The sequence below is a fragment of the Cryptomeria japonica genome, chromosome 11, assembly GCF_030272615.1.
Source record: "Cryptomeria japonica chromosome 11, Sugi_1.0, whole genome shotgun sequence".
Taxonomy (NCBI): domain Eukaryota; kingdom Viridiplantae; phylum Streptophyta; class Pinopsida; order Cupressales; family Cupressaceae; genus Cryptomeria; species Cryptomeria japonica.
In genome coordinates, this window is record NC_081415.1 from 462,346,872 (window position 1) to 462,358,878 (window position 12,007).

The window sequence follows — 12,007 nt, forward strand, 5'->3', positions numbered from 1 at the left end:
GAAGAAGGAAAGGGGGATTGATGGGGTGATGCTCAATGACTTTACTGCTTGTTTGGAGTAAGAGATCAAGACCATAGACTTGCTATTGTGGGTGTTGAGAAATTGGGAGTTGGCAAAGGAGATGGATGGTGCACCATGTGTTGGATAGGAGTTCGATGACAAACTAGCCTCTATTTGGATCTTCAACATTCATAGGGGCAGAGGAATGTGTTTGATGTGGCCCAATTATATTTTGTTGCATGACAATTTTGTCCAAGGTGGTTGACACTTGTTGCATAACAATACTGAGGATGTGGAACACTAAATGAAGGCCAATTTCAACTCTTTTTGAACACTTGCATGCTTTAAAGCATTGTTAGGAACTTTTGCATTGGTTTATCAAAGAAGTAACAAAGCTACTTAAGGTTAATCTTTCTCTTGAAGATAAAATTGATGTTTTTGGTTGTTGTGAGGATGAGGACTTAGATGACTTGGTGGAAATCACTTTTACAGAGAATCATGAAGTGTGTGTTGAATGTTGATGTGCTTATAAGGCTTCAGTGAGGCTTGTGTAGTTTGCCTCACCCCCTGCATGCTATGAGTTGGGATTTATAATGTTAAGACTTTTTTTATATGTATGGGGGGTTGGTGTAATTTACCCCCTCATAGGTCTCTCTGCTCAAATTGTTGATGGTTTGTCTATCATTTTTGTGTTACTTTACTTGTGGTTTGGTTGGCTATGAAGGCTCTTGTTTTAGATTGATTCCAATATAGTTTGTAGAGATTTATTGGTCTTACCTTGGTAGCTTGCTATTGGTTGTAAGGGGTTATGTTTTAAGCTCTACCCGATAGATATTAATATAAGTTGTGCCTTGCTTATGGAATCTTTGGTTTTTGGCGTTAATCCATGGTTGCCTCTTCTATGTTTGGTCTTTTGTCTCTTAGTTATATATGTAGGTTCCTTTCTAGTTATAGTATAATATACTTCCAAGTATGTTATGAAGTGGTGGATTAAGGGATGATGGTTTTACTCATTTAGTCTCATGATCATATCGAGATAGATATTTTTTGTTTAGTTATTTTACCACCAATTTGGGCTTCAATGCTCAATTTTTGTGGCCCTTGGGTGCCTAACCCACTTTTACCAGCAAAAAATAAATAAAATTAAAATCTAAGATAAATTAGTGCTAAATAAATTTCTTGAGGCACCTATCTATCATAAATGATAACTTCAATATAGACACATCAAGAATGATATTTCCAGTCATCTTTTAGATAAATGAATTTAGTAATTTTGTTGACCATAATATATGTCAGTGGTGTTCGTTGGCACTCTTAGAGTTGCACATTATGTTTCAAATATATGCTAGAGTTCCATTTCCAAGACTTGCTTCTATCCAAAGATTGGAGGTTAACATGATCCTTGCATTCTTAGCAATTAGTAACTACACATCAAGTTCGTGTTGACATCCTTTTGGTGCATTGACATTGCCCATTTTGATTGCAATGCCATGTGCACTAGGTCATTTTGATGAATGCAATTTTGTTTTGTTGTGATTATGCACTTGAAATTTGCCTTGAAGTTTGGAAAGGGATTGTTCCTTGAGCTTTAACTTTGAACTTCGAGAAGCAATGGAAATCTCTCATGTTTTTCTCTAGAATCTTCTCTTTGCGGCAAATTTTGAACTTTCCAATAGAGCCAAATTTTATAGAGTTTTGAATTCTTCGACACAACCAAATTTTCAAATTTTCCTTCAAGGTATCAACATTTAATTAATTTTTTTATGGATTTTCTTTCTCAATACTTAGGCAAATTTCCTTTTGGTTTTCACTTTTTGCTTTTATTCACCTATACTTAGCCAAATTCTCCTTCTCCTCACAGCCAAATTCTCCTTCTCCTCACCTTGGATGGACTTTGCATGTGCTTGAAGAAAGTTTACCATACTTGAGGGTGGACTTGACAGTAGGAAAGTGATGTTTTCCACAAGGCTTGGGGGGACTTTATCATTGGTTAGGAATTCTTCAATCATGCATAGGGCGGACTTGCTATGTGGTTGAGGAAAGAGGGTAGACTCATCATTGGCTGGGGAATTCATGCTTGAGGCAGGGTGGACTTGCTGGCTGATCAGGAAACTTACCTTGCTAGGAGCAGACTTGACATGCCACCAATGAAAATTCACCAAGGCTTGGGCGAACTTGAAGTTGCTTTGGAAACTTTGCCATAGGGAGGGTAGACTTCAGGAAGCCTTGGGAATTTTCTTGACCTGGCAAGGTGGGTGGACTTCATAGCTAATAAGAGAATTTCACCCTTAGGCGATCTTCATATTTAGCCAAGGAATTTCTTAATTTGCCAAGCTGGTTTGACACTTGACCAAGGAGATTTCCTCTTTTCCCATGGCAAACTTGATGATTTATAAGGATTTTTTCGAGTATTCTTGAGAGGACTTGGTTGGGAATCAAGGAATTCCTCCATGGATAGGCATTCTTCATGTTTTGAACAAGGAATTTTTCTCGATCCAAGTTCTAGACTTAGTCAATTTCTTGTGATATTCAATCAACTTTTTAGAAATTATCCTTTGGATTCAAAAGTTACTTCATACTTGGTTTGTTCTTGGATGAATTCTCCTGACTTGCCTTCTTTCCTAACCCGATGACCACCTATGACCTCGAAAAAGCAAAAAGCAACTTTCTATTTTTAGAAAAAGCAACTTGAAAAAGAAGGTTCCTGGATTGGCCCCAAAATGCCAAAAAAAACTTTCTAAATTTAGAAAAAAAACAAATTTTCTAAAAAAAGGAAGTTGTCAGAATTGACCCCGAGAAATTGCGATTTTACTCCTTTGACCTATCTGAGCACATCCGTAGCATCGAAATACCCATGATGTTCTAGATGGATGGGTTGGTGACCACGAGTAGCTTCTCAAGAAATATGAGGGTTGGGGTGTTTGCCCCTCATGGTATCACATAATAAATTCCTAAAAGAAAGGAGTCCAATTTTTTAGGTTGATGCTGATTCTTTACTTTGTTTTTCTTTCTGTAGAACTTCTTGCTTTGCTCCTTCCCCCCTCCTGGCCACTCCAAGCCTTCTTTCCCCCTTGTCTTTGGATTCTTGTCATTATCTCCCTTTTCCTCTATTGATATTTAGGCATTTTGGTTTATCCATGACTTTATCAATGTTGGCATCTGTATTGACAATGTATTCCTTGGATGCTCCTCTTTGGCTGCTTCCTTCAAAGGAGACCATCACTAGAGTTGTAAGAAGGAACATTTACAAACAATACATCTAGGTGACTTGGACCTCCCCTCCCATGCCACTTAGACCGAAACTTGCTTTTTATGCTGAGCATTTCGTATGTGTTGAGTAGGGTGTATTTTTCTGCCCTCACTATCTCCAATGTCATTAGTTGCATGGCTTGAGGTTCCCCCTTTGCCAAAAGAGGGTATGTTCACATTAGCCATGGGTTTACATTGGTCATTATATTTTTTGCCATGACTGGTTTTGTCTTAAATGCTTCCTCTAGGAGGTTGAGATTGAGGAGCGTTTCATCTTTAGGTGCCCCCTTTATTATGATATTTAGACCAGCAATGTTTGGCCCTTTATCTTTAGAAGGCCATCACCCTTCGACACAGATCCTTGTGACTTTTTGAGATTTTAGAGTTCCTAGGCTAATGACCTCCTTTTAGTACATCTAGGAGATTTGGTAGCTCTAAATGACTTTTGGATGACATTATTTTTGTCATTGATGTAGATAGGTTTGTGAGATGACGTCTTTCACAACTTTTGCCTCACATGTTTCCCTAGCATCATGGTCCTGTTTCTTCTTCATGTCGTGGTACTGCTGTCTCTTATTGCCTTAGATCTTCTCCTCTCTGGCTCCCTATCTAGTCACAAGAGCAGATGCATATTATGGGATTTTTCACTACTACAAGTGCTACTTCAGCCTTGGATGTTAGGTGTGATCCTAATCGGGTACTTCTCTTGGTCCTCGACTCCCCGTTTTGAACATATCGGTCCCTTCATAGAGGTCGACAATGGCACCTCCGATTTTGTCATTTTTAGTCCAGATAGTGATATTTGATGATATTCATTTTTCTTGTAGGTTCGCTCTTTGCTCCTTGGGTTTTTTGTTCCCTTTCTTGGTCTATTTGTATCTATTTCTTGACCATTTATTTTGGTGGTCTCATGTTGTTTTGTATTTTTTTTATTTTTTACCTTTGTTCTTCCCCTTGCTGGGACCTGTTGATGTGTTTTTTATGCACATGCGAACACAAAATAAAATACCAAGGTATCTTATCCTCTCTTGAACAAAGTCTCTTAAATGCTATGCTTCGCGATCAAATGAGACAATTCCAAGGTTACGAAATGTCAGGTCTTGACGAGTGGATAAGTTCAGTGGTTTGATGTGATAATGCTGGAATCACAAGGGGACTTACGTTGTACATGAATGCTCAATCATGGATTAGGATGGGTACGCCGATGACTCAGGATTTTGCACTGAAGCTCTTGATTCAATTCTAACAAGAATTTCTTAAAAAAGGACAAAAAGGAATAGGGTTAGGAAATCTATTCTAAGCCTAGGAATGTAGGAAATGATGAACAAATTTAGTGGAATCAAACTAGGCAAGGTCTCACCATCAAGTCGAATAGATTTTGACACAAGCTTAGTGCAATCATCTAAGGTATATTTCATAGATTTTCAAATTACAACCATCATACATTGAGACCGTCCAAGTTGATGCATATCAATGGACGTATAATAATAGAAGTTAAGCTTGCATAAATTTCCAGTTGACGACGCACGACGCACTTACGATCAGCAAGAGGCTAGTGGTATGGATTAATAGATTCCACAAAAATATACTCAACAATTCTTTCATCCAATCTAACAAACATTGAAAGCAAATTCTAAATCTAAAATTCTAATCTAACTTTTAACCTAACTTGGAGGAATTGAGAATCTTGAATGCAAAACACCACTTGAAAAACAAAATCATCATCAAGTCGAATAATGATTTATATTCAAAAGCTGCTGCATATACCAACAATTCTACAAAATCTCACTTACAAATGAGAGGCATTAGGGTTTATATAGAGCCTCAAAAGAAATGAATGGCTCAGATTGATTCAAGATCAACATCCAAGATTACAAGATAAAACCCTAATTAGGGTTTTTTACAACCACCATTACATTGGCCAATAAGAAACGAGGGTAAGTAAAATAATATTTCATGTAGTGCCATGTGTCACTTATTCCCTCCTTGAATGAATGTTGACTTGGTACCCTTTGATTGAACGAATGGTGACTAGGATGCCACCTCAGCTTGCCTTGTACACTTAATCGATTTGCCTTGAACACTCTTCTTCTTCATAATGTTTGGAATTCCTTATGATACTTTGCATTCCATCCTTATGTTAAGGAATTTCTTGGACTATTTCCTCCTTGGCGTTTGGAAAATTTTCCCAATCTTGGAATCCTAAAATATTTCCTTCCTTGACACACTTTGATATTGGAATTCCTTGATGTAGTTGCAGATTTCATAATGTGGAATCCTTTGTGCTCATGTCTTGAACTTGCTTTCCTTCCTTTGTTCATCATCAAGGTGAAGTCCTCTTCATGATTGATCTAGTCCTCATCTTCACCTTCTGGAAATCCTGAAATCCTCTTCCAATCTTTGAAGTATTGATCTTCCTCATTCGTCCTCCTTCACCTTAAGCCTTGATCATCATGCTTCCCTTCCTCATAGCAATCCTGCAAAACAAACAAATATTGAATCAAACACCAGTAGGATAAACTTTATTGCAACCCTGGTGGGAAATCCATCTGCATACGGGCAAAATTAGTCCTTAAAACATCCGCATTATCCTTGTCCATTTCTTCACTTGGTGGAAATTTGATGCCTATCTGGACAACTAAATTCTTTTGTAATTCCGCCCTTCAGTGGAAATCCGACCCTCATCCGGACTCATTGTTCTTGAAAATTTTGTGTTGATTTCATCACCCATTCAATGGAGTGGAAATCCGGACACCATGAGGACTTTGTTCCTGACATTTGTCCCAACATGTGATAGGTAATCTTAGAAAATTGTAACACCAATTTTGGAAAATATGAAGGTCCAGATTGAAATCTGAAAAATTCTCCTCAAGAAAACCTGATTTTCAAACTTAGGATAAGTCTGATTGCAATAAATAGGTCTGAAGACACCCCTGTAAACTCAGAAAATCAAGTGTTTGGAGCCCAAAATTGTATTCCCAGGTCTGGAAATATCACTTGGAGGTCTGAAAACACTCAGAAAGTGACTGATTTATACGCCCTCCAATGTCTGAAAATACTTAGAAAATGGTGTATTGAAGTCTGATTTTCTGATTCTTAAGTCTGAATACATGCTCTGAAAGTCTGAAAATGGCTCCAAAATAATCTGAAGACACATTGAAATGATGAATATCAATGCCTGGAAGTGTTCACAGCCATGTCACATGCTTGCACTTAAGTTGTTTCACCTTTCTAAGCTCAAAAATGGCCACGCCTGGGCATAAGTATGTGGCTGGGAATGAAGTTTCAGTCTGAAGATAACTCAGAAAAATGTCAAAATTAGTGCTCGGAAGTATACCACAATTCTGAAAATGCTTGGAAAAGGGTGTGGAAAAGTTTGATTTTTAGTTCTTAAAGTATGAAGACACCCCTCCAAGGTCCAACAATGGCTGCCCAATGTCTGAAGACAACCTGCAACTTCAATAAATTAGTCATTTAAACTTGTCACACTCATAGGAAACACCTGTATTTGATGGATTTCACCTTCCCAGAGTGAAGTTTGTCAAACCTGGGCACAAACAAAGGGCTGGTAATGAATATCTAAGTTTGAAGACAAATCTGAAAATGAAGTTTCAGAATTAGATCAACAATGGAAGCTCCACCAAATGCCCCAAAAAACTCATAAAGATGATGCACAAAGTATGGAGGTAGCTGGAAATGAAGAATAAGTCTGAAGACAACCTGAAAATGGAGTCTCAGACGGACACTAGCAATGGTGTTCTTAGAAAATGCTTAGAAAACTCCTCCAAAAGGCCCCCAAACAAAATCGCCTAAGTGTGTGATGGCTAGTGATGAAGAAATAAGTCTGGAAATTGAAGTTTCCAGCCAACAATGGAGTTCAAATAACTCCTAGCAATGGTGCCTAGCAAGGTCTGAAAGTAATGGCAGCCCCCCCTTAACACTCAAAAATATCACCAAAATTCATCAAGATATGGAGGAATCAGCCTGTCAAATAAACTCGCCCAACTTCAGCTATGGCGCCACTTCATAAAAATCGCCCTAAGACATGAAAATCGTCCTCCAAGCTCGCTGTAATGGTCACCAAACATGGCGCCCTGGTCTGATTGGGCAAACAAGTGCTTCAAATTTGTAACTCCAACTCACAAAAATGGTGTCCAATGGACATTTGGGCCAAACTTGCCCAGTTGGGACCTTCAATCTGCCTTCAATCAGCCATTTAGCCATCACCATCAGCACTTTTAATAATATTTTAATGTTGGCTGGGTTCTTTTATTCTTATTTTCTCCTTGAAACTTCACCACACAAGCAATGTGGGATAAAAACTTGCTTGGGAAAATCGATTTGCATTAGGAAAATAATTAATTATTAAATGATCATTGCAAATCATTAAATAATTGTTTTTTATAAGTAAATAATCATTATCGAATGCAAAACAATTAAATTTGGCCAGCTTGGGGAAAAACGTCCCATGTCTAGATAAAAATCCAAGTTGAAAATCATCAAAGGCATCACAATTGCCTTTTGGAGAAAACGACCCCTAGCTGGATAAAAATCCAGATCAAAAATCATCATCATTCATACTTGGGGAAATTCACCATTCATCAGGACAATTATCCGCATTAAAATCTGTCAAACCTGATCAAATTGTCCGCATCAAAGTCATCCGCACTCCCAGGGGAAAAACGTGGGTCATCAGGAGGATTTCCCAACACTTAGTCAAAATTTTACCTCCCTGGTGGAAAATCGTCCCATGTTTGGATAATGAGTGGGGGACAAATTAGGTCAATTAGGAATCCAGGGGAAATTCACCTCTCATCAGGATTTTGAGTGGTGGAAAATCATGGGTCATCGGAAATGTGGGGGGAAAAGCACCTCCCATCAAGAATCTGACTTTTTGACCCTTAGAGCATGGAATTTCATTTGGAATTTTATAGTTTAACCACTCAAAATCATCTGGACACTTAAAATTTTCAATAAAACGCACCGAGGCAGCGCCAAATTTATCAAAATTTGAGTGAGAAAATAGAGATTTCATCAGACGAAAGTGCAAATTTGACTTGAATAGATTCCTAGGAGTGAGAAAATAACCCCTAAAGGACATCTTAACGCTTAGGCACAAAAATATCACCGACTTTCAACACTTTAGCAAATTTACGCTCAAATGTCAAGGCAAATTTAAAATTCAACGCTTAGCAAGAGTAAATCAAAACCCTAAGGCAACCCCTAGACTTAGGCAAAACTCAGGATCACTCTAACATTTTGACATTTTAAACACGTGATCCTATTCAAAATTCAAAAACCCTCCCATAAGCAAAGGCAGACACTAGGAAACTAGGCAAAACTTCTACTCTAAAAAGCGAAAAGTGGGGGTCCCCATTTGCAATGGGGTGATGTGTGAAGACGTCACAACAAGACCTTTCTAGGTTTCTCTTCCTAGAAGTGTCTATCGTATACTGCTGCTTTCTTAAGTCCTATCAACCTACTTTTGGTCATTCATAGACATTAATATATTTTTCTTTCTTTTGCTCTTTGTCCCCTCATACTTTATCACGAAGCCTTATGCTTTACTTTTATCTCTTTCCTTGTAATCGGCTCTACTTCTTTGCGTACTTTCTTCACATCATTATTTTCTTTCTGCATTGGCATTTTCCTAGCACTTAATTAACCAAACACTTGTACACTCTATTCATCCTTTTAATTACTTTCTCGTAGTTTCCAGCTTGGCCTGTTCTCCACAATTAAATTTACTGTATTCCCCCTCTTTACCTACAGTACTTTTATTTGTTCTTTTGTGATTTTATCACATCACACTCACTTTCTTTCATCACGAATTACACATTCCACTACTTCTCTTACCCTTATATCTCGCTTTAACTGCTAAATAATTAGATTCCTTTTTATATTGAATTTCAATTTTTAATTATTATTATCACTACTAGTTTATTATAATTTTCCTGCTTTTATATTTAGCAAGAACCCTCTTTTCATAAATTCGTTGTCATATAATTTTATTTTTCATGCAATAGTTGCATTCTGTATTATATTAACCCTCACTGCACTATTAACTTCCCGTTTTTCTCTAGGTAACCTAACCTTCTTGGCATTTGATCTTTGATATATGCTCTAGCTTCTGTAATCTTCACTCTATAGCCTAATTTATTCTGATTTTGGAATCGTGGAGTGTGATCCAAAACATCTATGTTAAAAATTGACACACAGTTTACTCCAAAAGAGTTTTACAATCATTAACATGGACTGTGAAAACCTGATAATCCTTGTTAATTCTTTAGTTGCAATCTAATATTGCACCTCCATTCTTTTATCTGTAAGAAATCTGTATTGTGTTTTTACATTCATAATTGAGTTATGCATTTGCTTTGATCTGAATACTTGTTATTTTAGATCTGTTTGTGATTTGGATGAATATTATTAAATTTCTGTTTGCATATGAGAATTTCCAAAGTTAATAGTTGCTTTTTGGTTAGAACATCTGTCAAATCGGATTCTTTTGGCTTTAATTATTTGAACTTACGTTACCTAACATCTGTTGAATACTCTATTGTATCTCTACACAGATGGTTGTCAGTTTGGACTATGCCATGTTTATGCAACTCTCTATTTTCTATTGTTGCAGAATCCGATGAGCCATTTCTCATATTTTTGTCATTCTTCTCATTCATCACTCCTAATATATCTCCAACTAAATGTTCATTGTTGAGTTCAATTTTGTGTGTTTATTCCGTTTATTTGATTTATAACTTTCATCAGCGATTGAATTGGTTTAGATTGTTACCACTAGTTTGTTTTATTTCAGATATTTTGTACCTTAAAACTTAAAACGGGACGATTTGAAAATCCCTCACTGTTGCTTGGTCAACACTGTGCATGCTTATAGACAGCTTAATCATATTGTGCAGTGTCTTGAATCTCTTATAGGCAAGGATAATCTATCATTAAAATAAATAGAAATAAAATATTAACATTTCGGAAACAGTTTTTCCCTAAAGTGATATAGCTGCTCTGCCAATGGATCCCTACTTTAGGGTGATAATTGCTATTCCAAAGTTTTTTTTAGCTGTGCACAGTATAATAATTGCGGTGTGGGACAAGGCAACAGTAAATATTTTTATATATTTTGAGTATGGTGGGGTGATGGCTATTAACATAAAATATTAAAAAACTAATATATGGATTTTTAAAATACAAATAAATTAAAAATAATTAAAAGTATCTGAAGTTTCAAAACATGAATGTTAAATATATCTACTAAAAACATAAATATGAGCCTGTGCAATGTCAGTTGGAAAGCTCCTATTGTTATAGATCTATTTTAGATTTGGATGAATATTATTAAATCTCTGTTCATTTTATAAAAAAATCTTAAGTTAATATATGCTTTGTGGTTCAAAAATCTGGAAGATTATCTCTTTGGCTTTAATTATTTGAACTCATATCTAATGCCTGTTGAATAAACTATCGCATCTCTGCACAAATGGTTGTCAGTTTGGACTATCTCATGGTTATGCAGCTTTCTATGTCATATAATTGCAGAATTGGATTGATTAGTTGTCACATTTTTCTCATTCATGACTCCTAATAAATCTCGACCTAAAATATTGATTTTTAGTTTAATTTTCTTTGTTTATTCCATTTTTTTGATTTTAAATTTTTAAGTGATAGAGCTTGCACTAGTTGTTTTACTTTAGGTATCCCGTACCTTTAAGATTAAAATGGGAGGATTTGAAAATTCCTCACTGTTTCTTGGTCCACATCATACATTCCTTACACACAGAATTATATTCTGTAGTGTTACAGCTAACAATAATTAATCTGTAATGTAGATAAATGCAAATTCTAGAATTTGGTAAGCACTTTGTTTACCTAGATTGGTACAGGGCACTCTGCCAACAAGTCAAAATTTAGGGTGATAATTGCTTTTCCAAACTTCTCTTTTGACAATGCGAAGTACAATAATTACAGTGTGGGATGGGGAATGGCAATTTTTCTCCAAATTTTGTGTACGGTGAGGGTGGCTGTTAAAATAAGATATAAATTTGAATTTTAAAAATAGAAATAAATTAAAAATAAGTAAAAGAAGTTGAAATTTTAATACATGAATTCTGAATATATCTACTAAAAATATAAACATGAGCTCATATGGTGTCATTCTGAAATATATTCAATTATGATATTGATGAATTTTACTGGCTTTTTGTAAGTTTGTCTAGTCTCATAGACACATTGAGGACATTATTGAACAAAAAATTAAGTTTCAAGGTTCAGTGTTTCCGTTCTGGAAACGTATGATAAGGATCTCTTCATGAAACTTGTTGACAGCCTCTCACGCTTGATTGATCACTAATCACAAGCTTGCTTTCCATCTAACAATTCCTTGACTTTCATCATTGTCTGTGTGTTTTGGAATAATTTATTCCTTTCTTCTAATCAATGATGCTGTCCTGTCAATGATCTAGCTTTTGTATAGCAAAATGAATGCCAAAGAGTTGATTATTGTAGCATTTTTTTGTGTTTTTTCCCATCAATTTAAGTTCCTATTTTTTCTTTTACTGCTGGGATGTCCAATGTACCCATAATGGTTGAGGGTTAATCTGGATGCCCCCCCAAAAGTGAGACATCACCAGGGACAGCCTCTCATTGGGGGCTGGGTGGCAGGAGAGGGATATTTCATTCCCATTCTTGCAGCCCCCAGAAAGGGGATTTGTATAAACCCCCAGGGACGTGTGCTTAGAATAGATCG

General features: G+C 36.3%; 1 protein-coding gene across 1 annotated transcript in view; it reads left to right on the forward strand.

Moving 5' to 3' along the window:
• The window catches only part of LOC131068285 (uncharacterized), a 63,751-nt gene that overhangs the window by 21,666 nt on the left and 30,078 nt on the right, over nucleotides 1-12,007 (forward strand). The window lies entirely within an intron of this gene.